Below are 22,267 nucleotides of genomic sequence, written 5' to 3'. Positions count from 1 at the left end.
CAGTATGAAATTCCTTATCTTTCGATCTAATATTGATCAGTTTAGAAATAGAATTCTGCATCTGTTCAGTGAAGAGGAAAGTGATTATCTCTGAGATGTGGAACCTGTGGGGTGGGAGGAAGGGGCACTTTTACTTACTTTTAGAGTTCTGTAAGATTTGATTTTTCTTAAAACCGTCTGCAGATATTAGTGATTAAGAGTCACAGGCACACAGTCTCATTACACAGGGGCTCAGCCATTCTGCTCACAGAGTCCTGTTTTGTGACATTCCCCCACCCACCATTAGACTCTCTCCCAGACCTGCATGGTGAGTTTGGCTGCACATCCTCCAGGACAAGGAGCTCTGAGTGCCATGAAGGCAGCCGGAAGAGCAGTGAGGAGGGGAAGGAGGGGATCTAACTTGGTTTTGCTACAGCTTATTAGTGTAATTTGACTAGTGTCTTGGCCCTGCCCGCTTCAGTTTTTTTTTTTTTTTTTCATTTGTAAAATGGGGAAGTTGCATTAAATTAGTGAATTTCAGACTGTGTTTGCAGAGCTCTGGAATTGATGATGAAGTACTTGGCGGGGGCAGCTCCTGAGAATGAAGGGGTTTGGGGAAGGTTCAGATTTCTCACTCCCAATTTCACCAAAGCAGTTGTGCTTTGAGCTGCTTTAAGCCATGATTTCCATATATAAGATGCCATTTAAGTGAAGGACACCTGTTAAAATGATATGAACTCCACAGGACTAGATATTCCCCAGGGCTTTTTTGAGCGCTAAGATCCTATGATTCTGGAAAAGATAGTCATGCACAAAAAGAGATATTGAATATTAATGAACAATATTTTTTTTTCATTTTCTTTGCGAACAAATTCTACCAGCAAAGAATAAATTGACATTAATATACAATTTTAGACTTAGGAAGAGAACGTAGGGTTAAATACAATGTCAGATTTTGAGCCCAAGTCATTTTGTAAGAACCACTTTTCTTATCTGCAAAGTTTTTGTTTATCAGGCTTCCTGATATGCATACTACTGTACTCACTGGCAAATTTATGTTTTTTTCCCCACATTCGAGGAAAAGATATGTAATAGTTTAATTAAATCTCCCCCTACTTACTCTATCACGGCGCTTCTTAACCATACATTTTCCCTTTTCCTACTGTCTGTAAGATGATAGAAATGACAGAAAGGAGAGATACTGCTTGGGCTGTGCAAATGTGTGGCTATAAATTAATCTTAAATTAATCTGGAAAACATTAAATTAAACTAATATTTAATGAAGTTTAACTTTTGGGAAGTAAATTGTGATTTGTGCTAGTATTTCAATGCAGGTGGCTGTCGTGGCGTAGGGCCTGAGCAATTAGATGCCACACTTGCAGCTCAGTGTAGCAGAATGCTGTAGGTTAGGATTTCTGCTGGATAGTTCTCATTTTTGAAGCCACAGAAGAAGCCTTTTTATTTTTTCCCCTGTGACACTTACTAATGTTTTCCCTGCTTTCTTGCAAATTGCTTCTCTACCTAAACTTCATTCTTTCAGTCATTGATTGATCAAGTATTTGCTCAGTGCCTACCCTGTGCTACCTGCTGGGAATACTGTGATGAACACCATGGGCAAAGACCTGCCCTGCAGAGTCTCCAGCCTAATGGAGAGTCAGGCTGGTAAATACTCCCTTGTATTGGGTTCCAGGAAGGCACAAAGATGGGGCTCCTACCTGGGTCTCGGAGGTCAAGTCCAAACCATGGGATGCCCATCTGCCTGCCTTGGAGGGGTCCACGGATGTGCAGCACACTAGTCTGCCATAATTACTTGTTATTTATATTGGTCAAGATCAAAAGGGAGATGTATATTATCTAGTTCTCACTTCAGAAAGAGGGTAGTTGTTATGGTCATGCTGCCAAAGCAGGAGGGACCCTCCCCCCACCCCCCCACCAGAAATCTGTTTGGGATGTTGAGACTGATGACACCACATACAATCCATGAGAGTCTGAAATGATTTGTTACTTACATCACTGAGGTGTAGTGGAGAGCAGGGGCCTCCTCTCAAGCAGACTGAAATGGCTGGTGAGTGAGGACAGGGGCCTGGCTTGAGTTTTTATTGTTAAGGTTGAGCCTGGGTGAAGGTTCCTGAGTGCTTGTGGTGGTCTGCATCTCCCACAGGCACCAAAGAAGGGGCTTTGTTATCAGCTTGTTCAAATATGGGCACAAGGGACAGAGGGAGATGGGAGAGGCTTAAAAGCTGTCTGCCAACAAAGATCAACACTGGAGTTCGACTTCTCAGTACAGTGGCTAGTCCACTTCCTCACCTGAAACAAAGCTTTTCTTTCCCTTGAATTCTGAAGCAAATCGCTAATGGGAGAATACTGTGGCCCCCACTTAGGAGCCTCAGGGGATACGGTCCAAGACCCTCCCAGTGGATGCCTGAAACTGTAGAAAGTACACATTGTTCTATGTTTTTTTTTCCTATGCATTCATACTTATAGTAATGTTTAATTTTTAAGTTAGGCAGAGTAAGAGATCAAAAGCAATAACTAATAATAAAACAGAACAATTATAACAATATGATATAATAAAAGTTATTTGAATGTGGTCTCTCTCTTAAAATATTATATGGTGCTGTACTCAACCTTCTTTCTGTGATGATGTGAAATGATAAAATGCCTGCATGATGAGATGAAGTGAGGTAAATGATCTAGGTAGGCACTGTGACATCATGTGAGGCTGTTGTGACTTTCTGTTATGTCAGGAAGACCATCTGCTTCCAGACTGCGGTTAACCGCAAGAGACTAAAACCTCAGAAAGCAAAACCATGGATAAGGAGGGACTACTGTATAGGCAGAGAAGCGACACATGACAACAGACAATGTCCTTCACCTCAGCATGATTTTCATAACAGATGCACGGATGGATTTCCCTTCGTGTAAAACTGCAGCTCAGGGAAAGCAAGTCTATAAGTGACTTAAATATAATTCACAGAGGTTGAAGGATAAAGTAAGAGGAGGTAAGCTGCTGTGTAACCTTGAGATGATTTTTTGTTTGCCTGTTTATGCAACTTTTAACAGCAGGATTTTTAATAGGAGCTGGGTAGCAGATAACTTAAAAGTGACTCACTGACAATGCCTGGAGTATTTTGTGTTGTTGACTGAGGGTAAATTCTTACATTATTAATCACAAAGCATTAGTGATGTTTATAATAACATGCTGTGAAGATTGACTAGAACTACTCAGTCTTATTTAAAACAGATTATTGCAAATTAACTCTTTCTTTTTCTTTCTTTCTTTCTTTCTTTCTTTCTTTCTTTCTTTCTTTCTTTCTCTCTTGTAATTGTAGTAGGTAAAGATGTGAGGTATAGAAATTCTAGGTGGCAACAAATTTGTAGATATGGGATAGTTGCAGTTGGCCCTTAAAACAATTTTTCCACCTCCCAGTATATAATGATGAAAATCCAGATTTGGACTGTTTTACTCCAAATATTCCTTAAAAACCTAATTCTGGTCAAGTTTCTTTGGTCTTTTATCAATGCTCTGGACATGAACCTTATTTGGAAACAAACCTACTGCAGTCCAGGTCCAGCTGGCACACAGCATGCTCTCTGTTCAGGAGAAAATGATGTGTAAATCAGGGAAGAATAAAGAATGGAAATATTTGGGGGAAAACATTGGACGTCTTTGAAAAGGTGGGCATATTCTCTTCCAAATTGTTCAATTAACCCTGAAAAATCAGAGAGATATTTGCATTTTGGAAAATGGAAACAAAACCACAAATTTGCAAGCAACTGATCCCATTGCCAAGGATTCCATTACTCCTAACTTTTGATTAGTGACATGGCATTTAAAGGGGCTTGTTTGGAAGCCTTATTGCTCTCCTTGTATCTTAGTCCATTTGGCTCTAACAAATTACCACAGGTTAGCTTTCTACTGTTTCAGTAGAAATTTAATGCTTACAGTTCTGGAGGCTGGAGAGTCCAAGATCAAGATTCTGGTCAATTCAGGTTCATAGACAGCATCTTCTGGCAGTGTTCTCGAACTCATGAACCAAACCATGAGATCATGACCAGAGCCAAAATCAAGGGTCGGATGCTTAACCGATTGAGCCACCCACGCACCCCCATACTTTCTTCTTTTGAGATGAATAGGATGCTATACTTATGCATCTAAATAAGCCAGACATAAAATGTATGTCTTTTTTGTGAACTTCACTGCCTTTACAATGTTGAGATTCAGGAGAGCACAGGCCTAAAAAGATGGAAAATAATCCTCCCAATTTCAGTTTAATGATACGCAGACTTTTTGAGCAGTTACCACATGTTAGACACTGTGCTAAATGTTATAAAATATGCAGAGAAGAACAAGGGCCCTCAAGAGGTTGACAAGCCAGTTAATGTGAGTGTGTGATTAGGTTAATGGCACAGGCTGAAACACCAAATTACAGGAGTACAAAGGAATGCCAAATAAGGGCATCTAGGCTGGTTTAAATAGAAGTGGACAAGAGTGGTGGATATGTAAAGAGTATTAGTAATAGTGGTGGAAGGCAATGTGGGAAAATAGACAAGCCATCTAAGGCCATTTAAATTCATCAGACTCTCCCAAGGCCAGAAGAGGGACATTGGAAGAATTTTAAGGTCAAGGAGAAAGGCATATGACCTAAAGCCACCAGACAATATATTAAATTTGGAGTTTATGAAAGGCTTTGATTAGGATCTGTAATAATTACAGCTGATAAATAAAACTATGATCAACTTTGCCATCCATTCATAATTGTATAATAATGAGGTGGATGATTTTATAGCATTAATACTAATGTACCAACTATACTTGGGATGAGCCGACCTCAACCACGTGGGTATGGGAGAAAGAAAGGCAAGAAGTGAAACGGAGCGGAAAAGCCTTCCTGTATGCTATGTGCCCAGAGAGATATCTGGAAAGTTCTAAGGCAAGACCAAGCACTATTTGCCTATTCATTATGTGCCCACATACAGATGAATCTTCCTTGAAAACTATCACCTGAAATTAATGCTTCTCTAAATACTGTCAGAATAGGTAAATTGTAAGGATCCATCAAATCTGTCCTTCAGCTCTCCACAGATCCACTGTTCTGGGCCAGCAAAGAGAAGCCGAAGGCTCAGTTAATGAGCCAATTATACAGCTATTTTGAGCTTCTCGTAGTAAAGCACATACAAAGTATTCAGGGATATATCTGGGTCTATTGTGGGTTGACTGTGTCCTTCAAAACAATACTTTGAAATTATAACCGTGGTACCTGGAAATGTGATCTTATTTGGAAATAGGGTCTTTCAGCTGAAATGCTGCAGTTAAGATGCAGTTAAGATGAGGTCATACTGGATTAGAATGGGCCCTAAATTCAATGACTGGTGTTCTTATAAGGGCAAAGAGAGTTGGAGACCTCTAGAGACACACAGGAAAGCAGGCCATGTGATTTCAGAGGCAGGGATTAGAATCAGGCATTTATAAGCCAAGGAAAGCCAAGAATTAATTGTCATTACCAGAAGCAGGAAGAGGCAAGAAAGATTCTTCTTACCAGAAGCAGCATGGCCCTGCTAGTACCTTGATTTTGTACATCTAGCTCCCAAAACTGTGAAAGAATAAATTTCTGTTGGTTTTAGCTACTCAGTTTGTGGTAATTTGTTATGGCAGCCCTAGATGGTGAATACGGACGACTCACAGAGTGTAGCATAGAAGCCAATTGACTCCCACATCCTTGGTGCTACATCTTTTTCTACCCATGACCCCTTGGGCAGAACTCTATCACCTGCCAGTTTCTATAAGAAATCCCATCACACTTAGCGCTTCATAATTTTTTGGTATGCTTTGATGAGCTTTTGAGAGGTCATTAGAAAGGGGTCGGTCACATTATGTCCCATAACCACATTCTATCGTGTTGACCTTCTCCCTCTTTTTTCTTCTTCTCACTTTCCTACCCTTTTCATTTCAGGAAAAAAAAAATACAGAGGTGCCTGGGTGGCACAATCAGTTAAGCATCCAACTTCGGCTCAGTTCATGATCTCACAGTTCGTGGGTTTGAACCTGCATCAGGCTCTGTGCTGACAGCTCAGAGCCTGGAGCCTGCTTCATATTCTGTGTCTCCCTGCCTCTCTGCCCCTCCCCTGTTCCTTCTCTCTCTCTGTCTCTGTCTCTCTCCCTCTCTCTCAAGAAAAATGAAAAATACATAAATTCTTTTTATTTTACACATAGCAGTTAATGGAATGTCTTTGGTATGTGAGTCTGTTCTTGCTTATCAAAGGATTTCTTTCTAATAAATACAGGCTCATCTCATGAGGAATTCTGGTGAATAACACTTTTCCATACCATTATAACTGCACCCCTTCCTCATTTAAGGTGGAATAAAATGGGCTCAAAGGGGTGAGGTGACTTGCTTGCTGGCCATGGTTCACTCATATGCTGGAGTTCCTCTGTCTTTGCTGACAGCCCATTGGAGCAACCCATTCTTCTTCCATGTTCTTGGAACACGTTCAACATGAAGAGCTTCTAAGGCCAACTCAAGCCTCATCTTCTTTACTGGCCCTGTCTTGAGATATCTCCAGGCAGGTTTTACCTCCTTAGATTTCCAGGGATCTCACTGTAGCCTTTGACCACACACTGTTACGTGTCTGAATAGCTTCATGTATTGCAATGGTATTTCCCACTCTGGATTGTAGGTAATGTGTGTAGGGAACATGGCTTTTAAGTTGAAAAGGATCTAGCAGGGGATGAGGAAACTGAGTCTACAACTGATTGCTGTGTGACTATAGGGGAATCTTTTATCCTGTTTCTTGGATTCCTCATGTATTCGCAGGTACTTTAATCATTAGAAAGTATTATTTTGCTATGCCTCACCTAGTCCATTACTTACTTGATGGACATGGTTGAGTTGACCTGATTAAATCTAATTAATTTTTAAACATGAGCAGTGCTCTGGAACATTGAAGTGTAGTTTCTACACATGTGTGCATGCATGGGATTTTTAAAAAGTCATGGTTTATATGCTGAAGTATTTTTTTTTCTACATTTATTTATTTTTGAGAAACAGAGAGAGACAGAGCACAAGTGGGGGAGGGGTAGAGAGAGAGGGAGACACAGAATCTGAAGCAGGCTCCAGGCTCTGAGCTGTCAACACAGAGCCCAGTGCGGGACTCGAACCCACGAACTAAGAGATGATGACCTGAGCCGAAGTCAAACGCTTAGCCGACTGAGCCACCCAGAAGCCCTGAATGCTGAAGTCTTAAGTCCTGGTTGTCTTCTTTATCTTTGTCTTTACATTGTGAACATGCTGAAGGATCAAAACCCTTTATGGAAGAATTTTTTTGATAGAAAAAGTGGCTAAAGTGAAAGCTCAGAAATGGATGACAGGGAAATAAAGCTCTATCATGATCTCAGAACATAGGTACAAAGAAAGAGACTGCAGGAGAGGAAAAAGGGGCTGTCCTGACAACAGACTCCTGGCGTGTACTCGACTGGATCCTGTGCTCTTAAACCAGAGCCAACCTGTCGTCATTCTCGTCAAGAACATTGCGCAAACACTGCGCTTACAATACAGAGTGGTCATTCAGTGCACACAGTAAGGGGTGACTCATCTGTACAGATTCAAGAACAATTATGAAACTGACCAAAAGCTGGTATTTTTATTGTCACCATTTGCCAGCAATTCTAAATGTCAGTGACAAAATACTCTCTGAAAAGAAACTTATGATCTGAGTTCTAACAATTGTTGAGATTACTGTTGAATTTAAGTAATAATTAAATTAATATATTGCTATTACTTATCCTTTAATAAGCAGTATTCTACACGAAACTTAATTTAAAGAATTCTGGGGCACCTGGGTGGCTCAGTCCGTTAAGCATCTGACTTTGGCTCAGGCAGGTCATGATCTTGGGGTTTATGAGTTCGAGCCCCGCGTCGGGCTCTGTGCTGACAGCTTGGAGCCTGAAGCCTGCTTCAGATTCTGTGTCTTCTCCTCTCTCTGCTCCTCCCATGCTCATGCTCTGTCTCTGTCTTTCAATAATAAAGAAACATTAAAAAATTTTTTTTAAAGAATTTTTGGTTATGTAGTTTACTGCAAAACATGTGGAGTCATCTATATACGTGTTCATCTCAGGCAAATGTTCCTTTGGTTCAGAGTTGTCCCAGCTTGCTGTGGGTATAGAAGGTATGTGGGTCCCCAGGGTTTGACATATTCCTGAGTTTAAACAGTAGATTAGAAATAAATAATAGTGAAGTGATTGTCAAGATATAGAAAAAAACTTGGCTTCTTCAATTCTATCATCTAAAAACAATTTGGTGTTTTTATTGGTATTTACAATTTAAAACAGTAAAACTGAGTGCAAATGGCAGGCATAGGTTTTTGTTGATAAAGACAAATTTAGCTTGCATGAAATATTTAACTGAATCCGAATATGCATTTTAAATTAAAATATTTTAAAATTAATTACTTTAAAGTTATTTTAAAAATCAAGAAAATAAAAAGTTATATAAGTGGCACTGTTTAATAATTCTTAAATTGTACCTTTTACAGACATTATATTATTTATTTATTTTTTTAGTTTATTATTATTTTTTCTTGTAATCTCTACACCCAACGTGGAACTCAAACTCACAACCCTATGGTCAAGAGTCACATGCTCTTATGCCTGAGCCAGCCAGGCATCCCAGATATTTTAATTTCATTAAAATTTATAAATTACCTACTGAACAGTGATTTTCATAAAATATTATTATGTGAAACTGTAGCCAATGGATCAAAGTTAAAACTGTTAGGAATATTTAAAAACCATTGAGGGGCACCTGGGTGTCTCAGTCGGTTAAGCATCTGACTTCTGCTCAGGTCATGATCTCATGGTTCATGAGTTCAAGCCCCGTGTCGGGCTCTGTGCTGACAGCTCGGAGCCTGAAGCCTGCTTCAGATTCTGTGTCTCCCTCTCTCTCTGCCCCTCTGCCACTCACGCTCTGTCTCTCAAAAATAAATAAACATTAAAAATTTTTTTAAAACCATTGAATAAATAGTTGTGCTTTTTTCCTTTTTTTGTACTATATTTATTTTAATTAAAATTAAAAAATTTTTTTCCTGGCAAAATTACGTTTGTGTAGTACATTAAAATTTGTTTCATTGTCTTCAGTTCTTTTCTGGCTGTTATCTTTATTTGTTTCATGTTACAGTTACTATGAAAATATTTTGGGGGTAGGGTTTACAAAATGGCCCACTCTAGATGTCCAGTCACTCGTGGTGTGCCACGAGATGGTGAAACTGATCTCAAGGGCCAAGTTCACAGGCAAGTGGGGCAAGCTCTAAGTTCAGGAATCTACTCTGCCACCACCTAGCAGTGTATTTGCTGCTGAACTTGCTTGATTTTCTTTCTTGTAATAAAAGAAGGTTTGAGGACATGATTTCCAAGTTGCTTTCTGTCTCTGAAATTTTGTGATTCAGATTGATTATTGTACCCATTACATGTACATGAACACCTACAGTGTGGGGTGCTTTCCAACTCAATATTCATTTTACAAAATTTCTGCCATTGCTTTTTGGATTCACCTACTGTTTAGACAGCTGTAAAAATGAGCCATATCAGTTGTTTCTTGGTCTTGGTATTCCATTCTAAATCTAATGTCATTTTCAGCATCAAAGTTATCTGCAAATGTCATCGTTTACTCAGACTTTTTTGGTCGATCTTTGAGTCTGGTGCCTTAGACCACTCAGCCATCCGGACACTGCTTGTAAATCTTTGCATGTATCAATTTGTCTACATTTTACCTGCCATGAGCTGCGTCTGAGCTACATTTCTGTTTCTGATAATTCTTATCAATACGGTTTCTTCAAAGTCTCCTTGGCCCACCTCTTAAGCTGATAGGCCAGTTTTAGGCAGACTTTTGCAAGGCTTGTGGAGCTGCAGCCAGATGGTGCTTTGGTTGGCTGTACTGGACGTTGCTGATGCTTCGTGGGGGACAGCCAAGGAAAGCGCTCATGGCTCACACGTGTGTAACCTGGGAATGCAAGGAGTTAATTTCTGTGGGGTCATCTTTGCAACAGGGAGCAGGAGCAAGTGAGTAAGTGCTTCCTCCTTTCCTCCCCTTGAAGGCAGTTCTGAAGTGCCTTTCACAGACCTCTCAGAAGGCTCCAGAGGATCAAGCAGAGTTGCTCGAAGCAAAGGCTGATGCATCCTGTGTTGGCTTTCTCTCCTCTGTCTCACCCCTCTGGATTTTCACAAGCCTTTGTCCCAGTCTCTGCCTGTGGTGGGAATTGAGGCCAATGCACCCTCAGGTGCAGTCTTGAGAGGAGGACCTAAGAAGGAGTCTAGTTGTGAGGGGGCAAGTTAGAGAGATACAGCTTGAGTGCTGTGAAGACCCAAGATTTGTTCCACATTTCAGTGGACTGGTCCCTGCATTTGAGCTCTCTTAGATGCCTCACCACCTTTGACAAATAGAGTGAAAAGAGGGACTCGCCCCTTTCCTTCCTTTTGCAAAAACTAAATTAAAGATGACAGGAATGTCCTCTCTACATGAAGACTCCCATTAGGGATGTCTGTAGGTCAAGTGTTATAGTATTTATCATTACTCCATTTAGAGTCCACTTTCCCAAGTGACCATAAACTGGTGCTTACAAAAGAAAGCTGCTCTTGCCTTTTACCTGCAGGTATGGATGCTGGAGAGGCTTCAGGGCGTCCAGCCTGGCTGAACTTGCTTAGGTGCACCTAGCTTGCTCCTGTAGCTAACTCACGCCCTGTCTTTCTTTGAAATGCTCTATGTGGCATGTTGGAGCAAATGACTTTCTGAAGCCGAGCCTAAAAGTTTTCCAAGCTGCTTTGTTGTTTTCCTGACAGACGAAAGAACTTACTGGGGCTATAATGAAAGGCAGACTGCGATTGCTGTCATGTCAAGAACGCTGCAGTCGGGAAAGTCGACATGATTTCATGGCTAATGATTCACTCGCTAATATCAGTGTGGGCTGCAGTGAGGATAACCAAGTTGAGCTGTCTTAGATCAAATGATTCAATTAGGCCAGCTGTCCCTATTTGTCATGGCTCAACTCGCTTTCAAATTACCTTTCCAAAGTGCATACGTGCCTTAGCATAGAAGTTAACAGCTCAACTGTTTTACAAAAAAGGGATACTTAGGCATGATTAGAAAAAGTCACTTTTTTTTTTTTTTTTTTTAAATCCACACAGACTTCTTCCCCTTCCCATACCCGTTTCCCATAGGAGATACAGTATGTATTTGCTTAGCTAACCCTGAAGCTATTGTCAGTATGGTTTTGCTACTGAAACCTTCTGGGCATCTCATGGCAAGAAATTGTTAATTTTAAAAAGGAATGTCTAAGTTGCTGGAGGAAATAGTGCCAAGGTTAAGATGCCTTTTCCCACCAGCTTCCAATCCTTCCATTGGCAATCAAGCAAATTTAGGGTCAGAGAAGAGTTTATGTTACATATCTGGATTTTTTCCAGAGCTGATGGAGAAACACAGGGATGAGAAGTAAATTGGCTTCAGGTCAGCAGGGGAATATTACAAAAATATGATGTAACTAACCGTTATTTAGAAGGTAAGAGAGGTCCCGAATTTTAGTCTTTGCTTGTGAGATATGTGAACACTCCCACTGTCCTGGGGGAGAAACAGCCCGAATGAAAGAATGAGTCAGGGAACATTTGTCTTCTGCCTCCTGCGTGAGGGGGGCTGCACAGACACAGTGGGAAAATAGAACAAAAATCAGGAGCTTAATTTCTACCCCACGGGGCCTTGCAACTAATGACTCTGAAATCTTGTAGTGTTTTGGGGATCGTGGCTATTGGAAAGATAAAGACAAATTGAAGTAAGTTTAGAGTGGAATAACAGATATAGCCAAAGAAACAGGGAGCTTAATCTAAAAGGGAAAAATATATTGGGCCATCTGGGTGGCTCAGTCAGTTAAGCATCCAACTCTTGATTTCAGCTCAGGTTATGATCTCAGGGTCATGAGACTGAGCCCCACATCAGACTGAGCATGGAGCCTGCTTAAGATTCTTTCTCCCTGTCTCTCTCTGGCTCTCCCCTGCTCTCTTTCTCAAAAATAAATAAATAAATAAACAAATAAACAAACAAATAAATAAACAAAAGGGAAAAATATTAAAAAGTTAAAAAAAAATCCTTCCTTCCAATGTAATAGCAAAGGGTGGAATCTTAAGTGCTTAAAAACCTATCATGAAAAGGGTCAAACTGCTGTGTAAAGGGGTGACCTAGAAAAAATGAGATAAATGCCATAAGACTCTTGAAATTTCTCTGTCTTGAAATGTTCTCAAAAGGGCAGTGAGGAATATAACTGTGAGGACATTCCTGGTAGGTTTGTTTTAATGGATTCACCATTCCCTCTTCTTTCCATTACATTTGAAATCAGATTTATCTTATACACAACTCAGGACACCAATAGAAAGAATGTAGTCCCCTACTGTGAGGCCATTGTAAACTGTTGCCCCAGGCTCTTGCTTTCCATTTATTCTTGTTTTAAGGACCATTTCAGCTATGCTTCAACCCTTGATGATTTCCACAATCTCTGAGAAAAAAGAAAACATATGTTCAAGGTTTTGTTTTTGCTTTCTTTCTTTCTTTCTTTCTTTCTTTCTTTCTTTCTTTCTCTCTTCCTTTCTCATCTGTAGGTAACATGCATTCCTAGGCAAAGAAGAAAAAAAAGGGTAGGATTCTTTTGGTTTACCATGGTGTTTCAGGTATTGGTTATGTTGACTTGTTGATTGCTTTTAATGTTGTTACCCCTCGAAATAAGGAATATCATGTGCCGGCAGCTTCAAAACTCAAGCACAGCTTGGAGACCTTACCAATTTATTGGAAGTTCATCTAGAGTCCAGCCTGGTTCTGGTGTCCAGAGTTGTTGTTGTTGTTGTTGTTTTCTCTTTATCAGTGCCAGGAGTTGTGGTTCTCCCCTAGAGCTCACCATTTTGTAGGCTTACTTCTCTGTGCCTGCTCCTTTTGCTTTTGCCTCACTAGGATCTTGCTCTGTTTCTCCCGATGTCTTGAGCTCAGACTGCCCCAAAGAGCCTGAATTAGTCCAGCCCATTGTCTCCACTGGCAGAGCTGTCACAATAAATACATTTAGGAGATGGAGCCAGGAGCTCAGTGGCCCTGGTCTTGTCAGCTTTTGTCAGGGGCAGGGTCATGTGGCACCAGCAGGGCTAGTTATGGAGCAGGAACTCCTGGGAGAAAGGCTCTGGCGGAGTGTTACAAGTTGAATTGTGTCCATCTCCAAGTTCATATGTTGAGACCCTAACTCCCAGTATCTCAGAACATGACTGTTTTCAGAGATAGGACCTTGAAAAGGTAATTAAATTAAAATGCAGTCATTGTGGAGCACCTGGATGGCTGACTTTGGCTCAGTCTTGAGCCAAATTAAGTGTCTAAATTAAGTGTCTGACTTTGGCTCAGTCATGATCCTGTGGTTTGTGGGTTTGAGCCCCACCTCGGGCTCTGTGCTGATAGTTTAGAGCCTGGAGCCTGCTTCGGATTCTGTGTCTCCTTCTCTCTGCCCCTCCCCACCGCTCACGCTCTCTCACTCAAAAAAAAAACAACATTAATTTTTTTTTAAACTTTAATAATAAAAATGTGAGGTCATTGCATTGGGCCCTAACCCAGTATGTTAGGTGTCTTTATAATAAGAAGAGGAAATTTGGTCATAGGCAGGCACAGAGGAAAGACCATGTGAAGACCTAGGGAGAAGAGGCTGTCTACAAGCCTTGGAGAGCGGGCCCAGAAGGGACCAACTCCACTGACACCTTAATTTCAAACATTTGGTGTCCAGAATTTTGAGAAAATAAAGTTCTGGGCATTTAAGCTACCTGGTCTGTGGTGCTTTTTATGGTAGCCATAGTGAACTAATACAGGCTGGCCAGCAGTTTGAGGTGGGATGATGTTGTGAAAAGAGCTTGAAATGGAAAGTTTGGTGATAGGCCTTATTGTTATTCTACCGGGGGATTGCAGGCAAGTCTCTGTGTGTTGAGTCCTCAGTTTCCCCATCTGTTAAATAAGGAGGTTGGGATTAGGTGAGCCAATGCTGTAACATGCAGGCCTCCTAAGTGACCCCATCTGAGGTCTCCTCTGTCCTGCTTCTACAGCTCATTCAGAGGTGGGCATGCAGGGGCTCTGTGGAGCACAGGCCTTTGGGGTAGTCATTCATTGCTAACCTGCCATCCTGTCATGGCCCACAGTTTCCTTTCCACAGCAACTTTCGTACTTTTGCCTATGTTTCCCTAAAACTAGGGGAATACCTGCCTGGAGACATAATTAGCCTAATTCCCCCACTGGTAGGAGGGTGGCTGCAGGCAGGCGATGCTGTGCCGCTGTGACTCACCAAATTCTAAAATAACATTCGGCCGTGGGCTCCAGCATCGCAAACAGGACACAACCGGATGACCTCCGCTCTTCTTCCTTCTCCTTTGTCCTCCTTTCCCATCCTCACATAGCCTGGAGGTTCTGCTTCCAGGGGCCAGCCTTGTGCCTCCTGACCCGACAACAGCTAAGAGCCTGCTTTGCATGGTGAAGGAGGGCTACCTGACCTCATTGCTGGGTACAGGATACACTGAGAAGCTACTCACTTCCAAGGGGCCTCATGATGTTTTTTTGTGATCTCATGACTAGGGCAGGTAAAATGCCAAGGAGGAAAAAATGTTTACTTAGGGGCTTGAAGCTGAAAGACAGAGATTTTTATCCTTATCCTGGCCTTTTCCCTATAGTTCCCTGAAACTCTGAGGTCCCAGCTTTGAGGTCTGGACCCCATGCCTTACACTTGTAGGCACTGGATTGTCACTGTTGCTGCTTCTTTGTGGAGAGAGGCAGAAAGGAAGTTTCTTTACTCTCCTAAATGAGGGTGTTAGGAGTCAAATTGTACCCCGCCCCCCATTCATATATGGGTGTTCTCACCTCCAGTACCTCAGATTGTGACCTTATTTGGAAATAGGGGCATTGCATATGTGATTACTTAAAATGAAGTCATAGTGGAGTAGGGTGGGCCCCTGATCCACTATGACTGGTGTCTTTATAAAAAGAATGTCAAGCCAAAAGAAAGAGACACGTACAGAGGGAAAGTCATGTGGAGACAAAGGAGAACATCTATAAGGAATGCCAAGGATTGTTGGCAAACACCAGAAGTGAGTGCAGAGGCATGGAACAGATTCTCCCTCACAGCCCTCAGAAGGGACCATGCCTGCCACGATCTCAATTTTGGGTTTCTAGCCTTCAGAACTGTGAGATAAGACATTTCTATTGTTTAAGCCACCAAATGTGTGATACTTTATCATGGACACCCTAGCAAACTAATGTGGGAGGGGGGAGGTCTTTGGAACGTATACTCTCCCCAGAACTTGTGATAGTCTAGTTTTACATCTCTGTGCTACAGTCTTTATGTCCCAGCCCTAAGAATAGCTTTCTTGAGGAGAGAACACAGTGTGCCATTAAGTTAATTGGCAGTAAAATCGACTGGGCCATTAAGACATGGCCCAGTCCCTGCTCCATAGCTGTCCTACCCTGAGTCATGTCATGTGTGTCATGCTCCTCTTGTGGTTCCTGCTACTCTCCAGAGACCTGGAGTGTCCTATGTGTTTCGCACCGAGAACACGTGGTACTGGTACAAGTCAAGTCCTATTGTTCCATTTCTTGACTTTCAGAGTTCAGCAGAGATCTCCATTCCTCCAGAAAGCCTTTCCTGACTCCCTGTCCCCATGGGCCTGAGCTAAGGGCTCCTCCCTCCTATGTGTTTTTACAGAAACTTAAGCTTTTCCCCTCACAACACGTAGCCTGCCCCTTAATGGCTTGCTTATCTACCTCTCCTCCTAGATTTTGAGTCCAGGGGCTGTGTTCTGATTGTTTTTGTGTCTCCAGAAGCTGAATAGAGTATCTGACAGCTAGCCCATTCTTAATTAGTATTTGGTAAATGAATGAAGAAATGAATAGATAGGTTATGTTCAGTTCTGAACCCAAAAACTGCACCAATGCTGGGTGAGGATGCAGCTCATTAAGTAAGGCTGCTTTCTGGTGCCTGAAGAACTCAAAACAGCTTTGATTCAAAATGTTGGCAAAATAGACTGCCTCCACTATTTTGACTTTTTCAGAAATGAATTGATGAGGTAATACATTTTGAAGCAATGCCACAGAAATATACCATGTTGTGCTTTTGAAACTGAAGTATGACAGTGAGGTTGTGTTTCTGGCTTATGTGTTTGTCATAGTGAAAGGGGATTTATTTACTGGCCTCCACCTATAACTGCACACTCTAGAAGTGGCCTTCCTCTTTGGAGTTTGGTTTCCCTTCCTCCATAGGTGGAGGAAGAGAGTTGGCACATGGAAATGTGTAATCTGCTATAAGGAAACAGCCAGCCAGGCCATCCTTGGCTATTGTAACACTCCTCCAGTATTTATGAATATTTGCTAAAATGATCTAAGCACTTGATTGTAAAGCTCAAATGTAGAGTCTCTGGGGTTCTAGAGTACCTAAGCTACAACCCACACTTGTGGAGATGCCCTATTGAAAAAAATGACCTGAATTTTCTGGGTGCAAGCATCTAATTTATGCAGCTCTGCAAAGCTAATTTCAGTCACGCAGTGAACATGTGGCACGATGTATTCCAGGCTAGGGCTGGCTTTGCTTATGTAGTCTTGCATTGTTAAATGTATTTGTTTCTTACCCCTGCGTATTTAATTGCATATATAAATATAACTACGCTTTAAAAATCTTGCCTAAGGCAGGGAGGGCAATTTGTGGAATTAATGCCCCCATTTCGGCCTCCTACATCTATGGAGGCTTCACTAATTGGTAATAGCATCCTGTCTGCCACCATGTTGGAGGGCTACTTCAGAGTCCTCTCCAGAGCCCCTCATGTGGCCACTGTCAAAAGCAAGAGATCAAAGCTCAGCTATGTAGTATTATTATACCTCATTAAACCAAATAAGTAAAATAAAACAAATCAAATCCAGTAAAAACTAAATAAAAGAAGGTAAATAAATGAAATAATTTTTTAAATCTTTATTTATTTTTGAGAGAGAGAGAGACAGAGCGTGAGCAGGGGAGGGGCAGAGAGAGAAGGAGACACAGAATCCGAAGCAGGCTCCAGGCTCTGAGCCATCAGCCCAGAGCCCGATGTGGGGCTCGAACCCACAAACTGCGAGATCATGACCTGAGCCGAAGTCGGACGCTTAACTGACTGAGCCACCCAGGCAGGCGCTCCTATAAATGAAATAGTTTTATTTGCAACTTACCATTTAAAACAGGTTACCAGACTTTTTCTGTAAAGGACTGGATAGTAAATATTTTTGGCTTTAATTTTTTTTTTTTTCAACGTTTTTTATTTATTTTTGGGACAGAGAGAGACAGAGCATGAACGGGGGAGGGGCAGAGAGAGAGGGAGACACAGAATCGGAAACAGGCTCCAGGCTCCGAGCCATCAGCCCAGAGCCTGACGCGGGGCTCGAACTCACGGACCGCGAGATCGTGACCTGGCTGAAGTCGGACGCTTAACCGACTGCGCCACCCAGGCGCCCCTATTTTTGGCTTTATAGGCCAGATATGGTCTTTCTGTTGTATGGTTTTATTTGATTATGTTTACTTTTTTGTTTTGTTCTTCTGGATTTTTAAAAACAATTATTTAAAACTATAAAAACCAGTCTTAGCTCCTGAGCCACACGAAAATGAACTGCAGGCTGTCTTTGGTTCATTGGCCATAGTTTGCTGACCTCTGATGTAAAACACTGTGTTTTACAGTATGTAAAGATGATCGTAGTGTTTACCATTGAAATCTTTTGTAGATGTAACTCCAAGAAGGACCTAGGGCACCTATTTCATGTGCAGGATTATATAAAGTTATGAAATCCCAACATGCATAATTCATGTTACGTTGGATACTGAAAATACAATGCTTGTGTAAATAGGGCATGAATCATATGTTCTTATTGAGTTATATAGTTTGCAGCATAGGAAGGGCATAATAATCCCCAAATCTGTCTGCTTAGATGTAACTTACAATCTTGCTTCCCACCCCCCCACCCCCACCCCCCCGGCCGAATCTGTTGAATAGGTAGAATTTGGAAGTCCAGGCAGGGGTTTGAGTGTAGACATCTGTGAATATCTGATTGGCATCAAAACTTATCTCACAGTGGGTGGAAGTGTAACTTGTGGAGACTAACGACCTAGAAAAACCCGTCTGCCCTGGATATGAGATCTGAGTGTGATATGAGGCTTCAGGAAGTTGCATTTGCCTAGGACCCATGTAAATGGCTGCATCCTTCACGCATTCACCTGTTTGTATCTCCTATTCAAAAGGAAACTCCAGAGACTCACTGCACATGGCTGTGGTGTCTGTCTCTCATGTGATATCACTTCCCTTTATTTTCTAAAGGGATCTTTGGTCCTCCTGTTTTCAATTTGTAGAAACTGGTGATTCCAAATTCAGTGCTGCATTGCTGTGCATTTCTTTTTTTATTTTTCACCCCTAAAGTCAAGCAACTCTCATGGATACATATGACCAAGATGAGGACCAAGAGGTGAATAGAAATATATTGGTGAAAAAAAGTGCAAACAGAATTGTGTTGATCTGGGTGATTCTAGAAACAAGAATAAACCCAGAACTCTCTTTCTGGAGCATAATACCATCAAAGTAGGGCCATTACTTAGAATAATCTTCAGGAATGCAAAATTGGCAACTTGCCCCACGTTGTCAACTTGCGAATTGTACAAACATGTTGGATTATTATTGTCTGTCTTCACTGAACATATGCCTTGCTAGGTGTGGATAGTCTAAGAAGGTATGGGAAACCTGTCTGGGCTTGTGTTTGCTGTATTAGGGCCTCACAGAACAAATCCACTGAATTTCAAATAGATCCAAGTTATCCTTCCATTTCTGTTGCATTCCTTTTTTGTTTCCTGCCACTTTGTAGGAATATAAAGTATATATACACACATGTATATTATAGATGGATATAGATTGATATGGATATCAATATGTATATAGACAGATATCCAGATATATAAAATCCAGGTTTATGATGCAACATGAAACATTTATGCCTGCCTTCCCTGTTTGACAGCATAGCTAGGTAGAAGGTATTAATTATGGTACAAGTGTATGATTTCATTGTTGTCATAATCTCTTGGCATGTAGTAAGTCCTCAATCATTATTATAGACTCCATGGGTAGGGTTCGAGTCATGGCTCCACTCTTTAGCAACTGTGTGTTCTAAATTTTTTTGAGGCTTAAATTTTTTTTATCTGTAAAATACAGCAAATAGTAATAGCTAATTTATAAGGTGGTTGTTCTGATTCAATGAGACACTATATTTGATAAAAGTTCCTTATACAATGTAGAGAGTTATATAAATGTTAATTAATTTAATTTAAACATATATTGGCAATATTTCTCCCCTCTGGCTTCTTGCCCAGCAACTGTTCCAGGCCCCAGAGATCTGTGCTGGCTGTTTCCATAAGACATCGGTGCAGATGAAGCATGTGGTGGCGGCTGAGTTCTCCACTTCCATCTGGATGTTTTTGGCATTGCACAGACATTGTTTCAGAATGCTGAAGTCACAATGCAGCCTAGTATTAAAAAAAAATCCCCACACGGTATCAATTGTGTGTAGTCAAGTGCTCAGTGTGTAGGTTCTTGGCCTCTGGGAACTTACCTTCTCAGGCCTCCTGACCCACAGGTAATTACCATGACAGGTAATGCTGTTGGGAGGCTTTGGTTTGATCTTCAGGAACACACATCTTTTTCCTTCCACGAGATGAGTATCCTTAAACATCCTGACAGGGAGTCATTTTGGAAAAATCTATATATCAAATAACTATGCCTCAGAAGTTAAAAAAAAAAAAACAAACATAGAATGTTTTATAATCCAGAAATTACTATTTAGATGTGATAAGTACTTAATGATGATGGGGCAAGTGATAATGTTGGAGGAAGAGGTTTGGGTCCTTAAAACTAGGCCACTTATGACTGCCAACATTATATGACCAGAAGAGGGTGGTGAGAAGAGCTCAGGGTCAGGCGTCTGACTCAATACAGCTCTTGTTCTGCAGAGAAATAAACCCATCGGCCAAGAAACAGTCAAATGCAGGGATTCAGCACTAGTTCAGGGTCTTGCCATGGCCAGGAGTATTTCTTGTCTTGCTTTCAAATAGGAGGTGAGAGCTTGACTGCCAGGAACATAAGCCCCAAGTCAGGAACATAAGAACTTAGAGTCAAATGGTCCTGGCTCTCCATCCAACTTTCCCTCCTTCCAATGCTCAGTTTGTCTGTTTCCTTTCATTGCACCAAAAGAATCCATTCTCTTCCTGTGACCATAGCTAGCAAGCCTTGTGCAGACCTTTTTTTTGGGAGCTGGGAGACCTGGGTTTTTGCTCTGCATTAGTACCAGCTAGTCAGTGGTGTGGTCCTGGGCACCTGGGCATTGGTTTCCTCTTCTGAGTTAAGAAAGGATTGAGCCAGATGCCTCTTGGTGTTTCTTCTCGATTATATTTCTCTATCACGAGTATGTTGGAGAAGGTAGGATGCTGTGCCTAATTTATATTCTCAATTTTACTGCTCAAAAAAGTCTATAATGCAGGCAAACAAGTTTTTTATTTGCTGTTAATTAGCATCCCTCCCCTTTGCTCCCACATGTAGAAGTAAAGCTGGTACTTTTTGTACCAGCTTTTTGTTTTGGTTTTGTTTTCCTTTACCTGCAAGTGTCACTGAGAATGGAATCTCATGATCACTACAGATACAGGGGGCAAGGCTATTAAACATAGTCAGTTCTTGTTTTTCATGGTAGTTAGGTTCTAAGCAGCCATGAATGCTGAGTTACTGAATAGTGAACCATTACTCTTAGGGGAAATAGAGGGTTAGGTTCCCTCAAGCCTCTGGTTACAACTTTTCATCAGTCAGTCATTTGCAACTTTGTTTATGTGTGTTTCTGTTCAAAGACATATATATTTAATACATGTTGTTGATTCATTGACAATGAACTCAGGACCCATGTCTACTGGAAGCTGATCCAACAGAAGCATTGTCTCTGTGAGGTACATCCAACCTTTCTGTTCTTAGAAGCACTAGACACATGCTGCAACACTACATTTGTAGGCAATGGAATTTTAATTTCAATTTTAAACAGTGGAATTCCCACTAAAAAGCACAAAATGTGAAAAAAGTGGCACTCCATACACCATGAAAGGGACACTTGTTTGTAGCTGAGAGCTGAAATAAGAAGGCAGAGCATTACCTTGTTCAACCTCCGTGGGAAGTGTGCAAGTTGGGCAACTCAGATTCTGCTCCATGCCGCTTATGTCTTTGAATGGTTGTCCGAGAGCCACGGTATTGATTTTGTGGTTACACACAAATTTCAGTGAACAGGTAAATTTTCAAATACAGAACCTGCAAAAAAAAAATGAGGATCAACCCTATGCTATATGAGATCACAGTGGGTTTCAGTTTGAGGGAACACGATTCTCTGCTTTGTTTGAAGCCCATGTAGATTACTATTTGTTACGGTGATGCCTAGTCTCTAAACAAATCTCTAAACAAAGAAGATAGAAATTAAAGTGGCTGAAAGAAACTAGAGGCTTATTTTTCTCTCTTATGGGACCATATAAATGCCCCAAAGTGGGCTCTTCTGGGTGGAGTAAATGGCTTGCCCTCATCAGGTTGCAGGTGGCACATCTGTGTTTCAGCTCAGGGAAGATAAAGAAAATAAATGCAGGGCAAAGATCCCTTCTTAAGAAAGTGATACAGGTGTTGCACACATCACTTCTGCTCAGATTCTAATTTACCAATGCAGGCTGGAAAATGCACTTCTCATGGGGAAATCACAGGTCCAGGCAGAAGTGTCAAATAGATTTTAGTGGTCCTACTCTATAGGAATAACACTGTATTGCATTAACTACACTCAATGATATCATTCATTTTATTTTATTTTTTATTTTTTAATGTTTGTTTATTTTTGAGAGAGAGCAAGAGAGTGCAAGCAGGGGAGGGGCAGAGAGTGAGAGAGGGAGACACAGAATTAGAAGCAAGCTCCAGGCTCCAAGCTGTCAGCACAAAGCCTGACATGGGGCTCAAACCCATGAACTGTGAGATCATGACCTGAGCTGAAGTCGGACGCTTAACCAACTGAGCCACCCAGGTGTCCCGATATCCTTCATTTTAAAGCCACGAGGCATCAACTGCAGTACAAGAGTGAAGCTGATATGAAACAAAAACAGACACTCAGATCAATGCAACAGAATAGAGAACCCAGAAATGGACCCACAAACATATGGCCAACTAATCTTTGACAAAGCA

General features: G+C 41.3%; 2 long non-coding RNA genes across 4 annotated transcripts in view; one reads left to right on the top strand and one right to left on the bottom strand.

Moving 5' to 3' along the window:
* LOC132664134 (uncharacterized) overlaps positions 1–1,895 on the bottom strand; it is a 63,721-nt gene extending 61,826 nt beyond the window's left edge. Inside the window, exon 1 of the long non-coding RNA XR_009603472.3 lies at positions 1,695–1,895. This is a non-coding gene — a long non-coding RNA (uncharacterized LOC132664134). The remainder of the gene's footprint in view (positions 1–1,694) is intronic.
* Positions 1,896–2,741: 846 nt separating this feature from the next.
* Positions 2,742–22,267, top strand: part of LOC132664132 (uncharacterized) — a 146,290-nt gene continuing 126,764 nt past the window's right edge. For all 3 annotated transcript variants that reach the window (XR_013553400.1, XR_013553402.1, XR_013553401.1), the window contains exon 1: positions 2,742–2,981. This is a non-coding gene — a long non-coding RNA (uncharacterized LOC132664132). The remainder of the gene's footprint in view (positions 2,982–22,267) is intronic.

The sequence above is a fragment of the Panthera onca genome, chromosome F2, assembly GCF_046562875.1.
Source record: "Panthera onca isolate mPanOnc1 chromosome F2, mPanOnc1 haplotype 2, whole genome shotgun sequence".
Classification (NCBI taxonomy): domain Eukaryota; kingdom Metazoa; phylum Chordata; class Mammalia; order Carnivora; family Felidae; genus Panthera; species Panthera onca.
The sequence above is the reverse complement of the archived record's forward strand: the minus strand, read 5'-3'. Positions and strand labels throughout refer to the sequence as shown.